General features: G+C 39.2%; 1 protein-coding gene across 29 annotated transcripts in view; it reads left to right on the plus strand.

The window, feature by feature from the left end:
- LOC110469629 (uncharacterized) overlaps positions 1-27,386 on the plus strand; it is a 217,000-nt gene that overhangs the window by 113,058 nt on the left and 76,556 nt on the right. For 20 of the 29 annotated variants that reach the window (XR_014955509.1, XR_014955507.1, XM_085579897.1 and 17 more), the window contains one exon: positions 167-16,808. The gene's annotated coding sequence lies outside the window, so the exon portion shown is untranslated. Of the gene's footprint in view, positions 1-166; positions 26,718-27,386 lie in introns of those variants that run through there. The other 9 variants (XR_014955505.1, XM_085579916.1, XM_085579917.1 and 6 more) reach the window with 6 other exon arrangements.

Here is a 27,386-nt window from a genome sequence, read left to right on the forward strand (position 1 = left end):
GCATCATTTTAATAATGAGAAAATACTTGATTAAGTGAATAATTTTATTGGCTAGAGTCTCACCCTGTTTTGCCTGGCCCATATCAAGGAAGTTTTGTGGTTTCTGGTGTTTTCTTCAACCTGCAGATTTTTGAGATAAATATATTAATTTTTTTTTTTTTTTCAGAAAGGAAGTAAACTTCGGAACAAGACAGACATTCATGCCAGTTGCACATGGATATTCTTCTGTCAGCAGGATGCAGTTTTCTGCCTACCTGCCTTAAGGCCAGGCTGTAATATTCTCCCTCCATCACTTAAACTCTGCAGTGTTTTTCAATCTTCCATCTCCAAAGAGCCCCATGAACTGGAAAATGGAAAACGAGTAAAATCTGGAATTGGTACTAAGATAGCACGTGCAATTGCTCCACACAACGAGAGTCAAGGCTTCTGTTTTGCATGTAAATCTTGTACTCTTCATGGTTAATAAGAGAAATTCTATGATGATAGTGTTCACAAAAGCTACAAGAGCACAGACACTGTGTAATACTTAGTGTGACACTGTAATTTTCCCCACCTGTTGCACAAACTGTCAAAAGGAAACACATCCCTTATTTCACTCTGAATAAGATGTGGTATGTTTGTGGTTTGGGAAACGATAGCTTGATTCTCTGTCAGTTGAAACAGCTGGCTGGCCATGAACCACAGCTGTGGCTGAGACATCCACATACCTGCCTTGGCTTTCAGGCTCAGGCAGGGAAGGCTTTGCTCTCTGCACTTGGATATTTAGCATCTGACAGGCCAGGACATTTGTTTGAACCCATGGTAACTTTGAAATGGCAAATGTGAAGAAAGGATGTGGCTGATGAGAATTCAGAGATAAAGAATAGAGGAATGAACAGGTTGATGTTTTCTAAGAAACACATGTTTATTCAGAAATTACTCACAGGTGCTGTTCCAAACTATTATTGAAGAATTCAATAAACTTAGTTTATGTAAATTAATTTTTTTTTTGGTGCAAGAATCTGCTGACCTGACTCATCTCCCATGTCTTCTCACTGCTGGGAGCCCTCTGTCAACCACATAAAATTCTTTCACATCCTCCCATTTGCCTTCCCTACCCAACTCTTTCATCTCTTCATTCTCCTTTACCTACTTTCTATCTGAGATCTGCTCCTGTGAAAATAATCCCAACTTTGCAGACATGAGTGACATTGGGTTAAACTGCTGGGGCAGTTTGTCTCAGGAAAAAACAACCTACTGATGGTGGAGGGAAGCATGTTCAGGCCAAAATCCTACCTGGCAGAAGCTGATGGTGGTGGAGAAAGTGCATTCCTGTTTTCCAAGGCTAAAGCCTTCTTGGGAATTAATCATGCTACCTGATGGAATTTGACAAAGTTGCTTGTTTTGTACATTTGGAAAATCAAAATTGTATGGCCTTGTGAAAAAAAAAAAGTGGAAGGTGAATGATTGGGAAAGAAAGGCTATATTCTGATTTAGTTTGAATCTTCTACATACAGGTTTCCAATTTGCCTAGTTTTCCCAAGCTGTTAAAATATTAGGGGGAAAAAATTAAGTTAGGAAAAGAAGGAAGTGTCTGAAGCCTTTGCTTTGCTCAGGACCTAACCATTATTGAAAGAACTATTCCTACATGAAAAAAATCAACAAGCATTTAGGCCCCATTCCAGTTAAGACTTTTTTGGTTTTTTTTTTTTGGTGCTATCTTCCCAAAACAAGAAAAAGAAGGAAAATAAGAACAACTAGGTGAAGAACTACTTCCATATGATAATAAACTGACTCAAAAAAGTTGAGAACAAGCTGGATCAACTCTCTAACAGATGCAAGTCTTTACTGTTTTACTCTTAAGAGACACTAGTAAATCATTTGGCATTATTAAAGATACCAACCACAAAAAGGGTCTGTAAAAATACATGTTTCCAACTTTTCATCATCTGGGATTCTGTAGTTGTTAGTGGTCTGTGAGTCACTGCTGATATTTAAATGCTATATATCCATTTGGATAGGTGCATAGCAGCAACCTCCAGGAATGAAATAATTGCCACCCATGTGAAAAAAATGGTGGTTTCCTGTGCTGACATACGTAATAGAAACATCTTTTTTACTTGAAGCAGATCTTTTAGGCTGTAATCATAGATACAAAGCGCAGTAGAAGTATCAAATCTGCTTCACCACTGCATTAGCCTGGCTCTATTCAAGTGCAACTCAGCTGAAAAAAAATGCAGTTACACCAGCATAAAATGGAATATTTTGCCCACCAAGACAGCTCTGCATTGCCTCGTGCCCTGCTTAGTCATTTGCAGCACACCAGGGAGATGCACAGAGCTTTGTGTCTGGTTTTGATTGTGGGATTTCAGTAGATGTTTGTGGTACTTTAAAAGGCTCCTCAGTGTGGTCAGCAGCAGAGAATTCATCTCACCATCTCTGTCGGATGCTGGAGCTGCTGGAGGGTAATGTGTTGTCTAAAAGTGGTATTTATTAATGGAGATGGACTAGGATTTCTCAGAGAAGTCCAGGTACTTTCCAACATGTCTTTCCTGGTCAGCATCTGGAATTCAGGATTGAGACAGGTCTAAAGGCAGCTGTGAAAAAAAACATGAGCAAGGCATTAGAAAACATGATGATATACTTTCTTGTTTTGTGACTTTTGGAAGCAGAAGTTAACAGGCAAGAGACATAATTTTATATAATAATTCTAGTTCAAGTTCTGATGAGTAACATTTTACATGCTTTTGACAAGCAGAAGAGGAGTAGGTTCCCACAAAACTTTGTGTCTCCCTCTGTCTTTTCTTTACATGTGGGTGCCATCTGTATTTGCTCCCAAGCAAATGTGCAGAATGGCAGTTCAGTGGCTTCCTACAAATGTCCAAAGTTCTCAAGAAAATTCTCGAACCTCAAAAAAAAAAAAAAAAAAAAAAGAAAAAAAAGAAAAAAGGGGAAAAAAAGGAAAAAATAATGGACAGCTGAAAAACAAATTAGATGTCTAGAAAGCCATAAGTTGATTCAACATTTCCTATTTATGCACACAAAAATGACAGCTTAATACATTTTTTCCCTAAAGAGGCAAGGATTTAGTATGCAGTATCCCCCTAACCACTCAGCACTCTCTAAGCATAAACTCAGCAAAGCTTATATAAACTAACTACAGAACCTCACAGCTGCTACAAAATTCTGTGGGACAAACTCATTTGGTTTAAGTGGGACCAAAAACATGAAGGTCAAAACAGGGGCTCAGTCTGACCCTTCCTTTTCCCAGATAATGTATGTGGCCTTTATCTTTGCCTGATGCACTCGCAGTCTTCAGAATGGAAGTGCACCACATCCCTACCAAGTTAAGTAGTTTATAAACAGTGAAACATACCATTTTATCACTGAAGTGAAAATGTATGAGGGAATAACTGTTTTGAGTTACTCCTAAGCTATGAGATTCCTGACTGATTCTTTTAGTCTGAACTGGAGTTGTCAGCAGGTTGTCTTATTGTTGGTTTTGCTATTTAACTTGAGAGGCTCCATCTAAAATGCAGTGTCTGTGTGTGTGCATAAACTAGACACATAAATATCAATCATCTCCCAGATGGTGATAATATGCCCCATGGGAATGGAGCGTAGACTTGCTCTGATACTTCTGCCTGTGTTCTTTGCATTTCTGAGCTCTCCAAAATCCAGCACCCTTTGCTCATCCCAAATTGTGCACTCAGTTACACTTTTGCTGATGCATTTCCTGAATATAGTCCCTTGTTTGTATCTGAGTGTCTTCCTCCTCAGAGCCAGGTCTTTCCAGATTATGGAGCTTTCTGGTTTATTTGATTCTATTTTTAGGCAGATTTTATGCGTCTAATTTTGAGTCTGTAATCCAGGACTTTGAATTAGGTGTCCCTGCTCCTTGTAAAGCAAATGAGGAAAGTGAGCTGCCTCAGCCTGGGCCTCATGGTGGTGAGATCCCTGAGCAGAGAGGCTCCTTTGCTGGTCAGCAGGAAATGACTTCAAGTCTGCAGCTCCTTCTCCTGCATTTAAGTGCTTGACTGGGAGCTGAGGCGAGGTATTTCCCTAAAACCTTTCTGGGAATAAGGTACTTATGTCATTTTCTTGGAAACTACCATGGAGATCATTCCTTTCTTTTAAAGTATAGCCAAGAAAGTACTGCCAAACCCTTTCACGCCGTGCTCACAACCCCAGAATATGAACAGGCCATCCTGCTCTCTTCGCTGGATTTCAGGCCCATATGGCCAAAGTGCCCCGAGGATCCCCTAACCACTAAACCACACTTGGAGCAAGGAGCAGTTTTTATCCCTTCTGTTAAAGCCATTCTGCTTTGCAGAAAAGCCTGATAAATTTTCTGGACTAGATAAGCCAAGAGAAGGCATACCAATGGTGAAAGTGAGTCCTGCATTATCAGCGGTCAACGCCAACACAGGTTTCTGCTCCGGTGCTCCTGCACTGCTGACTGTTCCTACAGCTCATAATGAATAGTTGTTGGATGGGGATTATGGGGATTCCCTGAATTATAGGCCACTTTTCTCTTTGGCAGTGTCCTAATCCTGGACAGGAGACTCTGTGTCCATATTTTGGCCTCATGAAATAATCTCAATAGAAAGCTCTAGAGTTTAGATGCATAAAACTTGGTAGGTGGCCCCCAGGGCAAGAAAGGCCATGCAAGAGTTCTTCTTTTACCTGCTTTTGGGAAATTCTGCATTTGTGCCTTATTATTTTGAGCCCTGAGGTCTGTTTGTAACATGTAAGAGGTAATTCTTCCAGTTATTCTCCCCTTTCTAATGAAACTCCAATGTGTCCATAAAAGGAATATTTACCATTATAGTTCATAATTATGAAGCGAAGATCAAATACAAAAGGTGTGAGACAAGTGAGCATGGAGAAACTGTGACATTTTTTCCTTCATTGCTGTTTTTTGAAAATACAAGGCTGGGAGCAATATGTGCCTCAGCTGATTATTGTTTGTGTATGACAATTGACTGCATAGGCAGGAACACACCTGGAAAAGTCACTGGTGCATCCATCGCATGGATTTTTCCTTAACTTGAAGATTAATGTCTAATATGCTTTTTTCTATAAGGAGGAAGTTAGCAATTCTTTTTCTCTGTTTTCAATAAAACACAAGCTTTTGGATTATACAAAAGGAAATATGTTTTCCACAGTTTTTATGAGAGATTATGAAATGTATTTCCCATTATCTAGATCATTCAGCCATCCTGTATTTATGCAGGGAGATGAAAAGGGAAGATTAATCAGTGAATGTAAAGATACTCAGTCAACAATCCTTGAGTTTTATATCTGTGTTAGTAGCTCTTCTACCAGCTACCAGATTTCTTTTTCTATTGTATTTACTCATTTAGAGGAAACAAAATTGTGTGTTAGCTAATGATTATTTTAAGAGAAAACCATAGCTAGTTGATTATTAATATAAAACAAGCAGCACTGCCTTTTAATTTTCATTGATGCGTCCATCCTTCAATACATATAAATGATACAGCTCAAGAGTGAAGATGTTCTAATTTCTATCAGCTGAGAACCTGGCTTATCACACATTATCAAGTAACATATGACTTGCATTATAATGATAACTTTAGATGAACAATTTTTTTTTTTTTTTTAATTTGCCACAAATCTGAATGCAAAATATGAACAGAGCACTTGCAAAGAAAAAAGAAGGGGTGGCCAGGAGCTGCACTCAAAAAAGAGACTGCAGGTAATAAAAGTCGAAGTAGAAAATAAATTTCCTTCAAATTTCTGCTCAAGCACCTCTTGGGATAAAGAAAATGGTATCTAGCTGACTTAGAAACTAATTGAAAGCACTAAAATGATGTTGTTATTGTTTTTATTGTTATCATCATCATCATTAATTGGGAACACTGATGGTTTTTAGTTGCTTTGGCTTTGCATGTCTTTTGCTTTAGTAGGTTAAAGGCAGAATAGATCCTTTAGGATGGATTGCATTTACTCTGCTACTTCAGAGCAACTAAAGCATTCTGAATCCAATGGAAAATGGCAAAGTGAGCATGGGAGGAGACTCCTGAAAGCAGATGAAGCTGGTAGATGAAGCTGGTAATTGAATTGCATGTAAAAAAATGGGTGTTTTCACTGACACAGTACTTGTATCCACCGTGCCAGGGCTCCTGAGCCTTAAGGCAGGATGTTAGACCTCTCTAGGGGTTCTACCCATGGCTCTGATTCCTGGGAGGGCTGGCCCAGAGAAGAACATGAGTGGGGTTATGTCCCAGCCATTTTCCTTCCCTGCTTTCCTTATTACAGCTCACTGGTTTGCACCTCAGCCTACTATAGAATCATACAGATGTAATATTTTAATGGATCAAAATAACACAATTAACCCTTGCCCTGGAGTTTTTCAATGCAAATTACATTAATTTTATTCTATTAACCTTTATTGGTGATATAAGGGGGCTGCATTTGCTTTGTTTTCATTTTATCATACTTTAAAATTATTTAAAACCATTGATAAAAACATTGAAAAGCATTGATTTAGGGGAATCCCCTAAAATGCCATCAAGCCAATTGTGATTCCCCACTGATTGATTTAAAAAAAAAAAAGCACTCATCTCATTCTTAATGCTTTTAACATGTACTTTATTGTCATCACGTGGCATTATTTTTAACCACAGTGTTGTACTGTACATCACATCTGCAGAATTATAGCAATCTATGTTGAGAATGAAATCAGGTTTGTCTGACACAACCTGTTTTCTGTTCAACACACTGAATAACATGAATTCTCTTTCCTTTCTTTATTTCCCTCTTAGGTGACTCCTGCAGCAAGTGAATCATTCTTTCACCCAAAACCAAGGTCAGCCTCACTGATCTGGTGTTGCCTGTGTCATCCTGCCTGCCCTTTTTAAACACAGTGCTCTTGTATTTCATGGGACACTTCCTGGGCTTCCAAGAGACATCAAAAATGGGCCAGAGATTTTCTTCAGACACGTCTTTTTTTTTGGGACAAAATCTACAGCCTGCCAGGTTTAAAGTACTTATCAGTAATTGATAAGTGAAAAGTACTTTACCCTCCTTTAAGTTACTATCAGTTACTGGGAAGTACTTTGCCATCCTCAAGTGAGAAAAGTAGTTTAGCCTTTTTTATTCCAGTATTTACTAAGTGTTTACCTCCTCTCCATCATTAACCATGTTATCTTTTTTTAAAAGTCAACCATTGGAAGCTTTCTCAGTTTCTGAAATACTTCAGATTTTTTTTTTTTTTCATGTTAGTCATATTTCCTCAGGTAAAGAAATGCCTCTGATTCTCTTAGCTTCCCTTTTTCTCTGGTTTTCATTTTTTAAAATATATGTCTTTATGTCTTGATTGCTATCTAATCTCTGCTTCCTCTATTTCATTCCCTTGGAAGTTGCATTATAAATGTCCAAAAGAACCTGTACATATATATATATTTGAGTAAGGTGTCCTCGCACCATTTGAATGTTGTTGAATGTTGCCTTGAAACACTGCAAGTCTTCACATTTTGCTGAAGGCATGTAAAAATTGGAAATCTTTTGATCCACAGCAGTTACTCTGGGCCATTGAGGGATGGAGAATAAGGCTCCCACATTGAATGTGAGTGGAAAGCATGAAGGATATGAGAAGGGAAGGTTAACACTCTAGCTTCCCTGTAAGAGAGCCACAATTCCTCCAGCTTAGTGATTTTGGACTAAGTTACTTAGATTTTGTTTGGAGAGTGAGACAGCTACTGTTTCATGTATCTGCTTCATTAAGTTTAGACTATATTTGTCTCTGTTTGCTTTCCTACTTGTGCTTGGAGTGTGTCTATCTGTGCTCTGTTTCACAGAGCCTGGAGTTTATTTGCCTAAGTTTGCTTTCCACTGCCTTTGGACTGTGTTTGCACTGAGCTGTTTCATTCAGCCTGAACTTACGGGCCCAGGTTTATTCCACAGCATTTGGGCTGTGTTTGTTTTGCTTTCCAGAGCCTGGGAATGTGGCTGTGCACAGCCTGCCACTGCCCAGGGTGTCTGTCTGTCCCATGCTTGGCCCCAGAGCTGTCCTGGGCTACCTTGGCCCTCACCCACCTGCCTTGCCCAGTGCCTTGATTCTAGAGTCTCCCAGTTTGCAGTAAGGAAGGATCTGACATAAACTGAGTTGCCTGGCATGAAGGATTACATCGGAGCAAAGTTTGCCCCAGATCTGCTACAGGCAAATCAAATTTATGTGGGGCCAGAGAGGGAGGGCCACCAAATTCCCAAACAGCCAAACACATATGTGCTCAGCTTGTGCTATCTTTAATTAAAATAGAAAGGGGAAAAAATAACCATGTCCTGTAATGCTTACTTTTTGAGGATGATGTTAACTAAAAATGCAAATGCTTCTCTTATCTTCCAGGTTTTTTTGTTTGGTTGGGGATTTTTTCCTGAATCTGTTTTTTGGCATCTTGGCTGGTGTGTTCTCCAACAACCACTTTTCCACATCTGGAATGAGCATTTGACACACAGGTGTCCTTTGGGAATTCTGTCTGGAACACCTTTCGGTAGTTAAAGACAATTTCATACTCCCCCTAAAAAAAAAAGATCTGCTGTTTACTTTTCACCCAGCATGAACTGATCTCTTGCAGCATACAGAACTCTGCTACAATAATTTCAAGAATTTTGTTGGTTTATTAGTTATAACCTTATATGATTTTCCTAAGGTATGGGTTCATGTAAAGCAATAATTTCTAGTGTGTTATCTTCTTTTTACAAAAGTTAACACAGCACCATTTTAAAAATGAAAGGTTGGGTACCAATTTGGCTGCAGACACCTGTGGGACAAGGCATCAGAACCACCCCTCAGTCTCTCAATTCCATCATTTTGGTCTTCCATGACAGAGCAATGAATGTCTCAAATACCATATTGAATTCAAATTCCTTGTAGAAAATGAATGTTCTCCATCTCCTGTGATGTGGAGAACATCAGTCTCTGCCTGCACATTTCATCTCTGGCAGTCTGGTGATGATCACTTGAGCTATTCCTCCTACCCCATCATAAATGGAATATGTACACAAATTTGAAGCAAAGGCATGAAATTAAATATGAAAACCCCATTTTACTCCTCACTGCAGCTATTTACCCAGCAACAGCAGAACTAGAAATACCCCAGAGAAAAACTTAAACTAAGGAGAGGGCCAGGTTGAATAAAGTGAATTATGATGTAGTCAGAGTTATTGACAGAGGCTTCAGAGTTAACCAGGGGCAATACTTTTATAATCACTGAGGCTGAAGACAAACAAGCCTCCAGGTACAGAGAACGTGCCATCTCTGTGGATGTTTAGAAACAATCAGTCCTTCCTAATGATCAGGGCATGGATTAGTCAAAGCCTGCCTCAACACACTATTCTTTGGTCTATAATCACAAGAAAATAGGTGTGATCGGTTTTATTTGAAGAAGATAGCAATACTGGGAAGGCAAGCTATCGTGTTGTGACTTTAACATTTGGATTTAGTTGATTTTGGCATCTGATTTATTTAATCTTCAGGGATAAAAATAAAAAAAAAGGTCATAAATGAAAGGGGTTATAATACATAGGTTATCTATTATTTGGAAGATTTTAATATATTAAAATATTAAAATTTAAAATAGCAGTTGAAATCTGCGACCTTCACTGGACTAATCTCCAGCAAGGTTTCATGATCAGCTTTAGACGGCTTGAGTCTGGAAAAATAAGGGGGACTGTGTTCCATACAGATGATTAAGAAATGTCTGACTTTAGATTTTTGAATTCATTAGGCAAGTTTTTCATGTTACAAGAAAGACATAAATAAACTCAGTGTAGGTATTCAGTAGATTTATTGTAAGACGTAATAAAAGTCTTTTAAAAGTAGGTGAATGAGAGCTTTCTCTTTAGAGAAAGGGAATATGAATTCCTCCTCACTTCAGATGTCAGCTCAGCTAATAAAAACCTGCCACTGCTGCAGTATCACAGCCACTTACTGTAGGTACAAAAGCAGAGTTTTATCAGACCTTGAAATTACACAAGGGAAACAGGGAAAAATGAACAGATGGAAAATGAGACAAGTCATGAGAAGATTTTATTTTTCAGTATTTCTGTTGTTATGGAATCCCCTAGGTAGTTTTCCACTAGTTTGCCACGAAATCAAATTGGGAATAGATTGGATGGATTGTGCCTCTCCTTGTCAGTGTAGGGACTGTCACTTATCCAGGGAAAGGATGGGCAGGGAACCCCCTGCTGTATCTGGAGAGGAAAGGAAGGACTGACCTCAACTTCAGGCTTAGGATCCACTACTTCTCCTGTCCTGGACTCAGGGTCCACAATGTTATTTCATAATATTTTGTTCAAGCTTGTGGATAGTGCAGTTGACTTTGTTGCTTCAGTTAAATGCTTAGATATGCTTGGTTACCTTCAGACTTCACTAAAGGAATCACTGGGTAAGAGAATGTGAAAAATGTCTGCTTTGGGAAACAGTGGTAATGGGCTTAGCAATACTGCATCACAAGTTTGATTTTACTGCTACCAAAGTGTGCTTCCACTGTATCCAGAATGTTTCTATATAGCTGTTTCTCAAGTCTTCTCTAAGTATGTCCTAAAATCCAGTTTTGTTCACACTTTTATTGCAATCTCTTACTCAGGTGATAAATTTTTTTCCACACCTTTGGCATCTCAGTCCTCATAACACTGATTATTATTAATCAAGAATGAGGTTTTAAACAATTATTGACTATGTAAGCCTAGTCCTGCCTTCATTGCTGAGGTAACAACCACTGGCACAAATTTACCATATTTTATTAAGTAAAGGGCAACTGGAATAGATTCAGTGGGCAGACAACATTTAGTTTATTTTTTGTAATATTTTATCTTGGCGTGAAGCTCAGGGCTTTTTTTCCAGGCCTGTATCCAGCTGTAAAAAAGAATTACAGCAATGAGACTCTCCAAGAAATGACCAGACAACCTAGGAAATGTGGTGAGTCCTATGGTTACACTCAAGGAAATATGCTATGTTGCTTGGATCCATGCTGGATCCAAAGGGGAGCAGAAAACAGCTGGAGGTTCATGTTTCAGGTCTCCATCTTCTAAATAAAGCCACTGTGTGGCTGTGATCATAAATTAAAGATGAAGACAATTAGGAAATGTTCTTAGTGCCACGGTAGGTGAAATGCAGCCCATTGCTGGCATCACCAGAGCCAACAGCATTTTTGGGTGTTTCTGCTGCATCTTTTCTGTGGCTGAGCTGGTGGCACACACAGTCTGTTGTGCCATCTCTGTGGAGCCACTGCAGAAGTCTCCCTGTTTATGGGCATCATTGGCATTAATTCAGCTACTCACACCAACAATCCCAGAGATCAGCCTCTTATCTAGCAACTGGGAAAATGCCACAAATTACTAAAAACGAGGAATTCAAAGTGGGGGAGATCAGTGTTGATGACAATGTGTGATACTCAGGCTGTGTTTTTTAGTATTTTCTTGTGCAAATTGCTTTACAAACACATGTTAAGACATATTCCCTCACTGGGTGCTTAGAAGGCAAAGACAATTATGATATCCGTTCTGCACAGAGGAACCAAGGGTTTAGCAGAGAGATTAAGAGAGCTACACAAAAGCATGAAGAACAACTGAAAACATGGGCAGAATCTCCAGTCCAATGCCTCAGCCATTATATTTTTCCCTTTGCAGCTATGCTTTATTTATAATCAGACTTGAGAGTCTTTTCCCTGCCTCAAAACCCCAGGAAAGACTCCACTGTGAATGTTTGCAGTTTCACTGAAAAATCATCTGAATTCTGGTTTTCAAACAGAGAGCAAGTGCTGTTCTGTATTAGGAGGATATTCTGGTTTTCCACATGCTGTCTGGCTCTGCTTGCTGTTATAAGATGTTTAGAGAGTGCTCTTTGAAATAAAAATAAAGGAAGAAAAAAACATCACAGGGGCTAAACCTGATGATAAGTAAGAGCCAGTGCGATATATGGCTTTTCTTCAATGTTTTCAATTGCAAGGAAGCAACAAGTTACGTGAGAGCTTGACTTTTTAGAGCCCCTTGGCCAAAATTCAGAGCTACAATTTGTTCTGCAAGGGGCTGGAGCTGGGAGATGTCTATATGAGCAGCTCCCGTAGTCCAGCCAGGGCATCCATGTGTGACTTCTGCTCTGTTCCAACAGTCCTGGTGTTTGCAGTTCAATTATTATTAAGTAGGATTTGCTGCTTCTGTGTGCAAAACTCCTTGGCCTGAGCAGGAATCAGTGGCTAAGCATCAAACTGAGGAGCAGCACAGACTTAATGGCAGTAATGTACCCTGTTTCTGTAGTTGGACACCCATGGTAGTTTAATTTTACTTTTTCTTGGCAAGATCAAGTAGGTATCTTGACTGAATAGATAGAATGAAGCAACCTATAAACTTTTCAGATTTCACAGGAGAAAAAAAAAAAAACAAACCTTGAACTGCTTTTTTTTATTCCTTTTGTTTAATAATTTATTTTTATTGCCACCTTTCTTTATACTCTTCAACTCAAATAGCTATTGGTTGGGTTAGGTGAACTAATGGTCTAATGGGTCAGAGGATCAGGGACCTTCTGAAGGGCTCAGACCACCCACTCTTCTCCTTTCAAATCTTAAATGTTAAAAAGATATATTTCTTCAAGCTTTGGAAGGTTGTTTTCTCAACTCCCAAAGCTAGGAAGGTCCTCCTTCGATTGACACAACTTATATCCAAAATCAATTGAAGAATCCTGAAAAACCTGAAACATTCAAGTATTTTTTCCTTGTCAAATATGATATGTGCTGAATATATACCTCTGTGTGTGCCAAAATAACTAGATAAGGGAAACTATGAAAATGCCCTTTGCAACTGGTAAGGATATTATGCAAGTTAAACTGAAATCCTAGATAGTAAAATTCCTGTTGTTTGGAGTGGAAGAGATTCAGTCTAACTTTTTTGCCTAGAGAATGTTAGGAACTTACTCATGGTACCAAATATAACTTTAATTCCTGGAGAGAGAAAGACATATCTAGAGAGTTAGTTTGTCCTGCCATAGGATTGATGAGGACACATATATATATATATAAATATATATATGTTTGTGTCTACATTAAAATTACAGAAAACTGCTGTAAGTGCCCATCATGAGATATGAACAGGATTTTTAAATTTCCAGCCTTAGAAAAGTAGACAAATTGTTCACTTAAGGAGGCAAGACTGGATCTTAAAGATCTTGGTTCTTCTTTTATTTCACATGATGCTTCACATTCAAAAGTAAACTTAAATCTCTCAAATACAATTCTGTGCTTTACAAACATTTAAAATTCTGTGCTTTACACATTCCTGTAATGATTAATCTTTTTGTTGGGGGGAAAATTATTTGCTCATCCATGAAGAAGAGAGGAAGAGAAGCAGTGGCCTTAAAGTATGGGAAAACTATGACATAATTTTCAATTTCTTGGATTACAGGACTGGGCTTGGCCACATATCATAAACACCTCTACTTGCTTCCCTGAATGGATTGAATACCAAGTCCCAAATACTCAACGTTGAGAGGCCACAGGAATCACAACCACCCAAGAGATAGAGTTCCTCGGGAGAGTAGCTGTGTAGCTACATTTAGCCTTACTCATGTCCATTTGTTAAATCTATAAGACTTATATATATATATATAGATATAGATATATATATATAATATAGGTATGTATTTAATTTGTAAAGTCTCTCTATATAACATTTTTGGTGTTCTTGAGGCTTTTTCAAATATTAAAGCAGTCAGACATTGTTGTTCGTCAACACACGAGAAGATACCAATTGGGCACAGACTTTCTGCTGGAAGTAAAAATTTACATGAGTAGAAATAGTCGTTTACAGGAGCAATTTTAGATACAAGAGAAACACACACAAGAGATCACACTTGGGGCTAAGATTGACTCCATCATGGATGTAGAAAATTTTAATCCAAGTGGACAGACAAACAGCACTGAATTGTTGCTTTAGAGCCTTCTCAGATGCCTCAGTAGATCACAGCAGCTCTGCTGTTGTAGCATGCACAGCCCCTTTCTGACTCCCACTGCAGGACAGCAGATTACTTCATTGCCTCCAGAGGAGCATCAGATTCACCACTTGCCCACCCAGTTATGTATCCAAACCAGCAACCAAATGAGGGAAATCCCAGGCTGACTCCTGCTGCTCTCCCCTTTTCTGGCTGGGAGCTGCTGTTTCCTTCCTATCCCTCGTGTAGGGCAGTGTCCAGCAATAATGAGGGTCTTGCTTTCCTTCCAGCAGCTGTACCACTGAGTGCAGTAAGGAAAGAGGTTGTTGACAACTTAGAAAGGGTTGGAAATTCAGATTTCAGGAATAGATAATTGAAAAAGCAAGATGGGGAGGTTTCTTCCACACCAAATAGTAAACATCATCCCTTGGAAAATATCACTTGATTATAGTATCAGATTATATTTTCTACCTTTTTTTAGTCAGACATTATTACTCATAAACTAAATAATATGATAATTTTTAAGAGCTGAGATCATGCCTAGAAATTGGTCCAAACATGACTAGACATTGTAATTCATTTTTTCAAGGTTTTTGCTAGCCAAGAGCCAACATCTGTACTGAAGTAGAAAGGATTTTAGAGAGGATGGGTTGTTCCTACAGAAACTGTTGTGTCATTTTCAGAATGCTGCTGAAATTAATGAAGGTGTTCACAGCCTCCCTTCTTCCAAAAAAGATCATCAGTCTGTGCTCCCCAGTATGAAATGCAAGGGTGTAGATGTGAGGCATTAGCTATATTTTATAAGAGGAAAAATCAGCTACATGGTGAGTTAAATCAACATAAATTCTTCACAATGGGCTTTTTTTGGGCTGGAGGCCTTTGGCACTGCAGACAACACCTCTCAGCCTTCTTAACCCTGAGCACAGTTGAGGTTTGGGTCATTTGTATGCTGCTGAAATGCTTTTGTGGTGCATTAAAGTGGTTTCCTTTAATAAACGTGTAGACCTCCTGTTCCCCTCTGACGAGAACTGCTGGGTTTGGAACAAAACTGGACTTGTGTGTGAACAGCCAGGAGACTGGAGCTGCTCCAGCACCGGGTCTGGAGCCATTCTAACTCAGGCCTGGCTTTCCAATATGTTTTTATAATAATACTTAATTATGGGCATGAGAAATAACTAATTACCAAAGTGCATGGCTTTCTTTCTCCAAGAAAATGTGCCATGGCTACTTTGCTTATCAGATTTTGCAACCCATGCAATCCCTGCCAGCAGAAAAGATGCTGAACATTGAAAATATGATTTCCTTCTCCTGAGTGTGTAGTATAACAATATAGGCATTGACCGTGGTGTACTTTGGTATTATTTTCCTTTCCTGCTTATAGTCACTTCTCATGTTTCTCCATCATTTTAGGCCCCTAATAGGGATAGGATGAACCCATTGATGTCGGCACATGGAGGCCTGCTAGTGGCATGCCTTTGGTTTTAGTCTCCTAGCAGCAGCCATTCATGTTATGTGGGCTTTCTTTTTTGGGCATTGCCCACCCCTGAATCTGACTTCAAGCATTTTTCACTGCCTGTTCTGCATGAATAGCCACAGGCCGCTTGCCAAGTGTCCCCCCTCCTTGAAAGCCAGCCTCAGCCAAAGGCCTTTTCAAGTGTGATCCCAGAGTGCCACACAGGCTTTCAGGGTATTGTTGTTGAGATGAGGGCCCTGCACTGGAAAGTGGGGTCAGAAGAGAAAGCACAATAAGGGGTGATGGAGGCTTCATGCAGTCCTCAGATGCTGGCCTGTTTATTAATTTACAAAACTAATGTCACTGTCTTTAGAGGAGAGATTGAGTGAAAAAGATGCCCTTTGAAGAGAAGAACTGCTTTTGATACATTACCAAAACACTGTTCCCCTTATTAAATTGATTTTATGGAAGAAAGTACAGCTAATAAAAGTTCAGAAACACCAATAAAATATTGAAGGTCTGGATTCAGTGTTTTCTTTTTTCTTCATCAGCTCAGACACAATTCATGTTAATGGGTTTTACAAGCTGTCCTTGGGCAAAAAACAAAACCCTTAAATTTGCAAATATCTGGTCTTCCTTATGCATGTCACACAAACTATTAGTCAAGACAGTACAATAGTGCAAGCTATTTAGCAGAGCTCTCCTCATACATAACGTAATGAAATATTCAAGCAGAATTTGTTTACCTCTCAGCATTTTTGGGGGCATCTGAAAGAGTAGAGGTTCATGAATCTTGACTATAACATACAAAAGTTGCTTGGCTTGTGAGAAGATTCAGACCTGGGCTTGAGTGTTGCTCCTACAGTCAGTGTTGGCACAGATTGCTGGATCTGGGCAAGAAGTTCTCTGATCTGTCCCTGTCACATGAGATGTCTGGCAGCATTTCAGGCTTGCCCTGCAGATTTTAACCTAAAAGCAACCTTGGGAATAAATGTGGTTTCTTGATTCCTTATTTCTTCCTTTACCTGGTCAAAGGCAAGGCTGGCTGCATCCCCCTATAGGCACACTCACAGTGGCTTCACCCTGCTGACCAGTGCCACTGCAAACTGTGAGCTCCATCTCTTGCCTCCCAGGAAAAGAAGGAAGATGCTGCTCTCTCTATCTCAGACCAGCTCAGGAAACAGTGTGTCACACCCAGCTGAAACTTCTTCTCTTATTACCTCAAGAAACCAACCCAGGAACAAGTCAACAAGTCATCCACAGAGGCCCCGTCAGTGCCACAGGTGACAATGATCCTCATTGTGGATGTCCTCAGGATTGAGATCAGGGAATTCTGAAGCCACAGGCATGCAACTCTCCAGCTGGAACTGAAGACAGCTGCCATTGGACTTGTATCCTCTGCAGAAGGAAGGCATTCCTGTCTGACCAGTGAGTTACAGATCGATGCAATATTAGGAATCAGTTTTAAACCCGCGGCTGTAAACATGTGATTGAATTTTAACTGCTTTCAATTAATGTAGATCAAAAGAGGCTTTTGTAGTTGGACAGTCCTTCAAAAGTACCAGACTTCAAGCATAAATCTGTCCAGTCTGACTTTGTTTTTCATAACTTGTCTTACCATGTTTATTAATTATGGAAGGCATTTAGGACTTGCTCTGTCTCATCCAGTTTCTTCTCTTCTGCACTGCTCCAGCAGTGAAGTCAGCGGTTTTACAATCCACTACCTTGGACCTGGAAAGTCATTTCTGGCCAGAAAGTGGGTGTAAATTGTTAATGGTAACATTTTAAGTCTACCCGGTATGCAAAGCAATGGAGATTGATCCATGGAACACAAATAGTTATAATCTACGCACCTTCCTAGTAGCATAAAATAATTCAAAAGCTTCTTATCTCATTTTAAATTTATAATACAGGAGAAATAAGGTTTTGGTGGGCAATGTTCTTATCTGAAAGCAAATACCAGAACATCACCCTGTATGACAAGTACTGGTGACATTTAATTATATGTTTATTTTGGTTTTCAGCTCTGCTGCAGTCAGATTCACAGATTAATGTGAGTTCAACATTACTTTCTATGCTTCTAGCAAATATGTGTTCTCAGACTGATATATCTGGTTATAAATATAGTAATTTGAAGCATAACAGTAGTGGGTTTTTCCTCAATAGGACACTATTATTTGGTATATCTATATATTGATAACTAAATCACTATAAATTCTTTTTGTTTGAGAAAGACTAAGTGGATTTTCAAACAGAGAATTCAGTGAAGAATTAGGAGACTGGTTAGTGAATTATTCTGTGACTTTTTAAAAAAGAATTTAGTATAGTTTTGTACTTGCAATTGTCTGGTATGAAGATAATGCACACCTTAGGTGAAAGATGTGAAGGGCTTTTGCATACTTCATTCTCTCATTAAAATTAGCTAATTTGAAAATTAGGTTAAGAAGTCAGATCACTCAACCTTTTACAGTGCTTTTCAGGCTCACAGTCAAGGAAGGCAAATAGGCCAAATCTCTTCTTTTAATGTTATCATGTCTTTCTTTTCTTTATTAATTAAGAATATTAAAATAAAAGATTGTTAAGATGACATTGTTTCAGTCAAGGCTGAAAGCTACTATCTGTGCCTGAAGATTCCCTAGGAAACACAGTATCTTTGCAAAAAAAGCATACCTGGGGTGCAGGAACAGGCATCAAACAGTTCAGCAGCCTGTGGTGATAAATCTAACACCCCCAGACAGTTTGGAACTTGCCTGTACAAGACCTGTTTATTTTGGCTTCGAGTGGAAGAGAGGATTTGTCTTCCATATGTAAACAACCACAGATAATGGGATGTCAATGAATGTATTGCAATATTTACCTTTTAAAAATTAATCAAATTAACTGCAGAAAAGTACTGAGAGAGAAATATGACAAATGCCAGTAAGGTTCTCATGAACTACTTCCCTTCTTCTTCCTTATCAACAGCAATAAGTAGTCAGAATACCCAGGAAAGCTGCTCTGGCAAACTTGCCACCTCCATGGCAGGAATAAACAAAGCCTTGACCAGGTCAAGAAAACCCCCAGTGTGGGGAGAAGTTTTATGGTGGCTTAGAGGCACTAATGGGTAAAAAAAGGTGTCTGGTAAAGATAGGGGGTTGAATAATCCTCAGATGATCAGCATTTTGGTTCAGATAACAAGCTGAATAGTTTATCCGGAATTTTCTGAATCTCACTGAGGTAAAGCTCAAGCAGCAATCTTATGGAAGCAAGGCTTAATGTGGCATTTTGAACTTCTGCTTCTGGTCCATTTAAAAATTAAACAGGAAGTGCAAAAATTAAATACTTCCTTAAAAGGTAAGTAAATTCAACGTGTTTTAGAATTACCTGAGTTTTGAATTGGTTCAGATTTTGGTGTGATTTTGGACCATTTAATACTTATGTTAAACCATTATCTGTTCTGTAAATAGACAAGGTAATTTTTGTAGCTACCTGGACAATACCTGTATCAGATTCCAAACACAACATGAGGTTAGCATTACATGGAGTTAGAAATGCCAACTTCCACATCCTTTTATTTTTTTCTCCTTTTTGAGCTTTCTTATTTCCTTCACAGCTATTTATCATCTGAAGGATAAAGGAAAAGAGAGAACGGGTAAATCAAAATAAATCTTGAGAAAGCAAAACCAAACAAATCTGTCTTCCCTAATCAGACAGTTTTCTCTTCACTCCACAAAATAGATAAACTGCCTGGGAAAATCAGGTTAAATGAAGAGCAGTGACATTGTGATAACAGTGGACAGAGACTTCAAACAAAGTGGTCAAGCTATGAGGAAAAGACACTTGGTGGTGTTTTGCAATGGAGAGAATACAGTGTTGCTGAGTTGGGTTTTGGAGACCACATGAAACCCTTCTGCAACTTTCTCTGCTTTTGCTAACTAAAAGTCATGCAATTACATCCTGGATGTAATGAATGTGAAACCAGCAGTGAGCAGGAATGTCCCAATCTCACCACAATGCACAGCCTTGCTGCAGATGTGGAGTAGTTACTTCTCCACTTGTAGATAATCTGGTATGGGTTGCAATGTCTCAAAGTTCTCTGTAACATTTGTTTGTCTTTCTGCCACCTTTCAGCAATTTTAGAAAGGTATATGATTTCAGTGCAGGGCTTTTGGAAAGGCTCAGGTTCCTGAAAAAAACCTCAAGAGCTAGATGAACTTTCAGAGGGAAATCAGGCTCTGTATCTTGCAGTGGGAGGTCACAGATACAGAGTGGTCTGTAAAATTTAGTTACTCAAATGAGAGCTGTGTTGTTTTGAAATTCTCACTTCAACAGTAATGCCTGGGAGTCTGAAAAAATATCTTAATTCTGCTTTTGAGTCCCTTTAATTTGCCTCTGCTTGTAGATGCCATCTCCTGAGTCCTGCCTGTGTCCTTCTGTCTGTCTTGCTCCTACTGAGGGAGCACCTGAGCCTGGGTCTGCAGAGGGACTTGGGCTGAGTTTTGTTACCTCAGAATCCCTCCTGCATTAATTGATTCCATTCCTTGAAATGACAACAGTGAGCTAGCTGCTTCACCTCAAAGAAACTTTGTTTTCTTTGTTTTTCTTTGCAGCGTAATCTGAAATGTCCAGAGGATCTATCCAGGGATAGAAATGCTCTGAAGGTCGGAAGGCATGGTTTCAATTAATATTCAACTTTGGCAGAGTTAAAATGTTTCACAAAAACTCACCAATTTTGACAGGATTTAGGCTTTAAAGTTCAATTTTGGTTTTGGCCTGGGAGAAATAGGACATGAAAACCTGTGGGATTTTTTAAAATAATAAGAATAAATTTTGAAAATGTTTGAAAAAGTTTTAGTTTCACTTTATTGTGAAACAAAAGCAATGCTGGGGATTCAGAAATAGTGCAGAAACAAATTTGACATTCACTGGCTATTTCCTTGAAATATAAACATGGAAACCAAAGAACCCAGCTGATACCTTGGTATTATTGCTGTCTTCCAAGCTCTTCCACTCTGGAAGTGTGACTGATCTGTAGTGCTTTAAATGGTAATAAAGTGTTGGGAATAAGATTTCTGTGTGGTCCCTGTGCCAGCATCAGAGAAAAGATCCAATGCAGCTAATCTGTTCAAGTTTAATGAATGTCCTGCTGACTTTTAGGGGAGCTGGCTGCCTGACTACCCTCTGAGACTTTAAAACTCTCCTCCTATTTTTGTAGAATTTTGTCAGGAAACTAGATTGAGCGAGCCCATATAGAAAATGTCATTGCCATTCCTACAGGTTTCTACAAAACATTTGATCACGCCCCTCCCTTTCTTTCTTCTTTTTATACCTCTCTGGAATGCAGATATTTTGGTTAATTTTCTCCAGCTGTCACAGAGTCTCACAGGAAAATGACTTCACAGAGTGACCACTTCCCCTATTCCTTGACTTAAGTAGATATTTTTTTCTTCAGAGCTTTCATCACATCATCCACATCACTGTCTGATGTCTTTCATGAGTCAGGAAGAAAGCAAAAAAAAATTCCACCCTCTAGGAAAAAAAGGGAATCAGATCAGTTTGGGTTGGTTTTATCAATTTACATTAGTATTTCAGAGCAGTTAGTGCAGCAGAAATTTAACATTACTCATTCCTACTAAAAGGTAGGGAGATATTAATATTTGGATATTTTTCTTCTAAGAATGATTTTTATCACAAAATTACTTCTTTCATTTAGTAATGACAGTAGTCTCAGAAAGTTGGAGAGTCAGACCTCTGAGTTCTTTTGTTCTTTTCAGTATACAACTCAGAGGGGAAATTTTTATTTTTATCATTTAAATTTAGTTTTTTGAAATAGTACTATGGGGGGAAAAAGCAAACAGGAAATCCCTGTATGGTAAATATTTATGACTCATGAAATATGTGAATATGTACATGAGATACATATGTCCCAAAAACTAATGGTTTAGTAACTACCAAGGACCTGTTGTTAAACACGACTTTCTTCTTCCTTCAAGTTCCTCCAGGTATTTTTGGAAATACCTGGTTGGGGCTTTCAAAATACCAAGGATTTCCAAGCACAACTATTCTGCACTGTAACATCTCCTCATATCCTCTATCTTATGTTTTGGATGAGAATCCCAAAATCTTGGTATTTTCTGTAGCAGTCTGAGAATTTTCCTCCAGGAAATTGTAATGAACATATTCCTTTTGAATGTCCTTGTGTTTACATGAGTATTTCACACAGACTACCCAAGGTGAGCAGGTTGTAGCTGTGTCTCATTTCTCTACTCTTTCAAAACTGGTATTACCACATGTTATTTTTGTAACATAGATTTTGCAATTGTTTAATTTCAGAATTTTGGGACTGATTACTACGTACAAGCCCCAGCAATTTAGGTGTTTTACAAAAAAATCAAGATAGATTTTCATGGTTTGTGGTTTTAAGTAGACCATCTGGTATAAATATATGCCTGATAAAGGTCTAAAAGCAGGTTATTCTTGTGCAGTGACAAAATTTTGGGCTTTTCTGTCCTGTGTGCAGAATATACACCTGTTAAAGTAATGACCTGACAGATTTGAAAGATTTGCAGGCCAAGGTGCAAAGAGCCAAGTGTGATCATGGAGGCCATTGCAGCATGAGCCTGGTATGTATCTCATGGAGTTTGGATGAATGGGAGCTAGAAAATAAAATTTCATCATGTCGCAAAGGCTGCCATGAAGGATGTGGCAGGTGCATTCTTCTTTCTCTCAGGATTTTTTTATATAGGAGCACAGAGGAAAGAAAGAAAAAACAATTTCTATTTCTGCTCCTTGTTTTTTCCATGTGGAATGTGTTTGGAGAATTGTTACCTGGGGTGATTGCTTGACTGGATTCAGGTGAGGATTGTTTGAGCCTGATGGCCAATCCAACCCACCTGGGGCTGGGCTCTCAGAGAGGGTCACGAGTTGTGAGTCAGTTAGATATGGTAGTTAGAAAAAGTAGGTTTGTAGTTTCAGTATCTCCTCTAAATAGTATATTCATGTATTATAATATAGTTATAATAAAGAAATCATTCAGCCTTCTGAACTGGAGTCAGACATCATCATTTCTTCTCACCGGGTTCACCTCTATTTACAATAGAAGGACCTGAATTAGGTTGAATTAAATGAGCAAAATCATGGTGTTATTGATAAGCACTTGGTTTATAACCCTATTGATGGTCCTGCTGTTGTGTAAAAACTATAAACCCTTACTCTCTCTGTATATTTGTGACTACATTGCAGGGATGCCTCAGCCTTAAATGGGATCATCCTAGCTTGGAATGGGTCTGTGTATTTCTCCTCATAGCTGCTGACATATGGGAAAAGAAGCTTTGAAGATGCCCTCAGCTGGATCCCACACAGGAGATTTCCAGCACAGCTGCCCAGGTTCTGTGCATGGGCAGATATTCTGCTGATCCAGGTTACCCTTCCTGTTCACCCCAACCACTTCACTCATGCTGTAAAACCTGCAGCTGGAAGGAGGTTCTGCCAAAAGAGATGGAAATCCGAGGAAGTAGAAGGGAAAAGGGATGGTGGCACAATCTCTGCAGGAATGTGATGGGTCACAAACTCCCAAATGGAAGGAGCCATGGTCTGGGCTGTGTGTCCTACTGTGCTCTTGGATGTGCTCAGCCATATGCCGGTCCCACTCACTGGTGATCCCATCTCAGCTGGGAATACACTTCTGGAGCAGCACTCCAAGCTGTGAGCCTGAAAGCTGAAGTGGCCATCTTGACCATACTGTAACTTGGGAATAAGGGAGTAGGAAAATGCCTCCAAATTGCGTGCAACATTCCTTCTCTTGTATGTATGCTGAAGGGCTCGACTTTGTGAACAATCCCATCTATTTCAGTGGAAATTCTTTCAGAATAAGTTTTGGCTGAGACTAGAAAAAATGATGGCATATTTTCCTAATTTATTTCTTTTTGCCATAGCTGATTTTTTACAGCTAAAACCTTTGGAATTTAAGAAATCTGACAGGTTTCCCAAGTCTTTCTCATCTTAATCACAGAGGTAAAGGAGAATGGTTCTAATGGTACCATAATCTTATATTCATGCCCTGTTTCATATGCTTGCTTTGCACAGGATGGAAAACACTGCTAATAATAATAACAACAACATTAATGATATGGATAATTGGTGTAATATCTATTTTCTTGGAATTAGTATCTGTCAGATAGTATGACTTGGTTACTTTGCTTCACCTCTCAAAGAGAGACACAAAATTTCCAACTTGCAGATTTTTTTACAAGTGATCTTAGTAAATTGTTTAGCCTGGAAGGTGACCGCCATTTTTATGATATTAAAATGGGTTCTTTGTACCTGCTATACACATATAATTACATAAACATATACCTATTAGGTGTATTCTTTATGGTTTCAAACTCTGGAAGTTCTAGGAGAAAAAGAGGGAATGAATCCCATATTCCAGCTGATCAGTGTTTCCTCACATGTACCTGTTTCATGAAAAGACTTCAGCATAAGTTCAGCCTTTGCTGTGCTCAGGTCTCATTGGGTTTAAACATACACTGGTTGAGGATGCTTTCTTAAATGGAAGCAATATGTTATCCCATTGAAATGTGCTTGATTTGCCAACTACATCCCTCCTTTGCACAGAGGTGATTTCTACAGGCATCTGTAAAGGTGAAGGAAGCTGAGGTCCTTAGAGTAGCTCCTACCTCCAGACTGGATTTAGATCTCTGTGGTACAAAGTGTGGTCCTCTTCCAGAGCCAAAGCCTTTTCCTATCAAAATAAATTTAATGTAGCATAAAGGGACTGCAGGCTTCTTTTGTAGTCCATGTGAAAATAATAAATCACTTATTAGGGTATTTTTGCATTGTCCATTTTTCCCCCGTCTTTACCATCTGACAATTCTCTCTAAGGACCAAGGCTGCACAAATGCAGGAGAAATTGTTTTATTTTGAAGGGGGATAATCAAAGGTGTTGAGAGTGACTAGATCATATTCCCATTGGTCTCCTGCATTTAGACTCCATTCAGCTTGGTTTTTGGTGACAAACTGCACAGCTCTAATGCCTCATATTTACCAGCCTGCATATATGAAGGATGTGTAATGTTAACTAAGCTCTTTCCCTTCCCTCATGAAGACCACCCTGCCTGCAAAATCGCCAGAGGAAAGCACGGCATGTCCTCATCAAAAACTGCCTTTTCTGGGAGGAGAACAGTATGTTGCATTAGCCAAAACAGCATTTTTAAAAACATTTTTCATGGTGGCTGTTTTCTATTTAAATAACTATTTTGCTTGTGTAAACAGATCTCATTTGGCCTTTACATCCCAACATGCCAGGACTATCTGAAAACCTTGTTAGCAGTTAGCATTGGAAATCATTTCAAGCCTTGCACAAAATCCTCAAAGCCTGATCTGCTCAGGGCAGGTAAAAGATTTGGATTCTCCTTTGCAGTTCTCTAGACAGCAATTTTCTCTGGGACGAACTTTCTGGTGATGCAAGTTTTCCCTAATCTCTCCTTACCACTGACAGTGCAGTTTTTCTATTGGGTGGGAGCTGTTATTAAGCAAAAGTCACTTTCAAAACTTGTTTTGCTTCTCTTATGTTGGTTTCTCTGTGCCTTCACTTGTTGCTGTATATTCCCTGATCGTGAATATTATCGCCTAAACACCAGGCAATACAGCCCCGAAATTCTCCCCAAATTTCTCCCTGAAACACCCCCAAAAACTGCTTTTACCGTGGCAATGAATGACATTGTGCTGGACACAGCCACTCACTGGCTGTGAACACAACTGTGACAAGATCTTTTGGTCTCTAATTGGACACTGAAAGGGGAGACCTGGAAAAATTGAGTCCAGGGGTATCACTTTTCATTTGGGCACAACTGCATTTAGAACCTGGCCCTGGGAAACTCATATTGGCACCACCAGCATATCTGAGGATATAACAAACATACCTGAACAGTATCCTTCTTGTTCCTGCTAAAATCATGGATATGAGGCTTCTTGCTTCAACTGTTTCTCTATATACATGTTAGCACAGCATAAAATACACTGTCTAGACAAGCTACTTGAACTTGCAAGGTGCAAGATTTGTAGAACTAAAACCCTTCTCTCTTCAACACCATTTCAGCAGTGTAATTTCACTCAAAACAAATAAAACAAACCCTGGTTTACCTCTGAATAACTTCAGGGAGACTTGGGTCATCTCAGGGTGTTGGGTTGAACCCTATGTTAGGAAACTAAAACTTGAATTGGTATTTTCTGACAAGTGATTTACCCATTAGAAAGGTCTAGGCCATAGTGCCAGTGGTGACAATGAGCTGCCTCTTTGCCATGTCCCAGTTTTCTCAAGTGTGTGACTGTTGTAATTAAGTTAATTTACCTGTCATGGATACCATGACGAGTAAATTGCAGGAGGGCTTATAAAGGGGTATCATATGTGTAGTTCTAGCTTTAGACAGCAACTTTTGTAGGTCCCAGGAGGAGTGTCTATCTTTTCCTGCCCACCATTCCTTCATTCCACAATGCATGGAGTAGTGACCATCCTATATCATAACCTTGATTTTTTGTACATTTGTCTGGGGTTTTTCCATGGTGAGAGGCAGCACTCTCACCTCTCTAATTCTAAAATCCTTTTCTGAAAGCAAGGTGGATATTGCTTTTTGCAATTTGCGGATTAAAAGACTGAGCAGGGAGATCAAATCCTGTAGTTTAATAACAGACGGAGATAAGAAGCATGGGAACAATATGGATGGGCAGAAATTTCCCCTTGCAAATTCACCACAAGGCTGAACACTGCATTCCTGTGCATCCAGAAGCATCTGCTTCCCTGTGTGTCTCCTTATAACCTGATGTGAATCCTCACAATCCAGGAGCAGAGGTCATTATGGTAATAATGTTACAGGGCTTTATTAGGGCACATTTTTCATCCTGATTCTAACCCACTAAAACATCCATGGAACATAACCCCAAGTTTTCTTTCTTGTTATGTATCATGTTTCTCTTTTCCTGTGAGATTTAGGAGCAGTTTTTGGATATAGAGGAGATAGCTGTCATTGTCACCTTACACTTCCACCAACTTATATCTTCACTGGGAATGGAAAGACCAAAATCTGCCAAGTTTCTTGGAAATTTTCTGGACTATGAGGATTTTGGGTTTTTAATGGTGGTGGTGATTTCCAGAAAGGCATCACATAGGTCACCTCCATGTCTTTCTGTGTGCAAAGCTCAAGAGATTTTTTTCCGCTTTGGTAAAAAAAAAAAAAAGTATTTATTTCCTCTACTTCCTGTGGTAATGTCATGGACCAATGAAGCTAAAGAGAGAGTCAGAGCTGGGATGATTTTCATTCACTTGGCAAATAAAAGGAATAAAGCTTCATTAGCATAGCACAGTGTGTTATATCCCATATTTTTACCCCCCAAAGGTCTTCCTGTTTCCTTGTGTTTTGATAAAATGGCTGATATGCTGCTAAATTGCTGGGAAAGTTAGGAATAACATTAATTTAATGAGGGAGTTAGATTAAAAAATACACCATAGAGCTGGACCGCTGCTTTTTAAAGTGCTTGGCATTCCTGATGCTGGGTATTGGTTTCTGTAGACATGCAGCATATGAATCAGAGAGAACCCACCCTGTGCTTTGGCATGACTCTGAAAGCACTGACAGTTCCTCTTTCTTCAGCAGTAATTAAACAAGTAAAAACTGGTTAGTTTGGTTAGCAAATATAAATGTGAAAAATATTCACAAATACATATCACTGGGTGTGTGTGCCTAAGGAATCTGGATGAGCTGTGGTTGGACTCTCCTTTCCCACATTCTTACAGCAAAGGTTCTTCATCCAACAAAGCAACCTGGCCAAGGTCTTTTATTTCAGCTAATTCACGTTCTCTTTTTCCTTTGTAAGGGTTGGAGGTTTGCTGATAGTGCAGTTCAGTGCAGCCCTTGATGACAGGAAGCACTGTTGGGGATGGGACACTGCAGGGGAAAATCAGGTCAAACCAGGATGAGACAGCCCTTAAAACTAAGGCCAAGCATATCCTTAACTTTTTTTTTTTTTCTC

Source organism: Lonchura striata, chromosome 5, assembly GCF_050655825.1.
Source record: "Lonchura striata isolate lonStrDom1 chromosome 5, ASM5065582v1, whole genome shotgun sequence".
Lineage (NCBI taxonomy): Eukaryota > Metazoa > Chordata > Aves > Passeriformes > Estrildidae > Lonchura > Lonchura striata.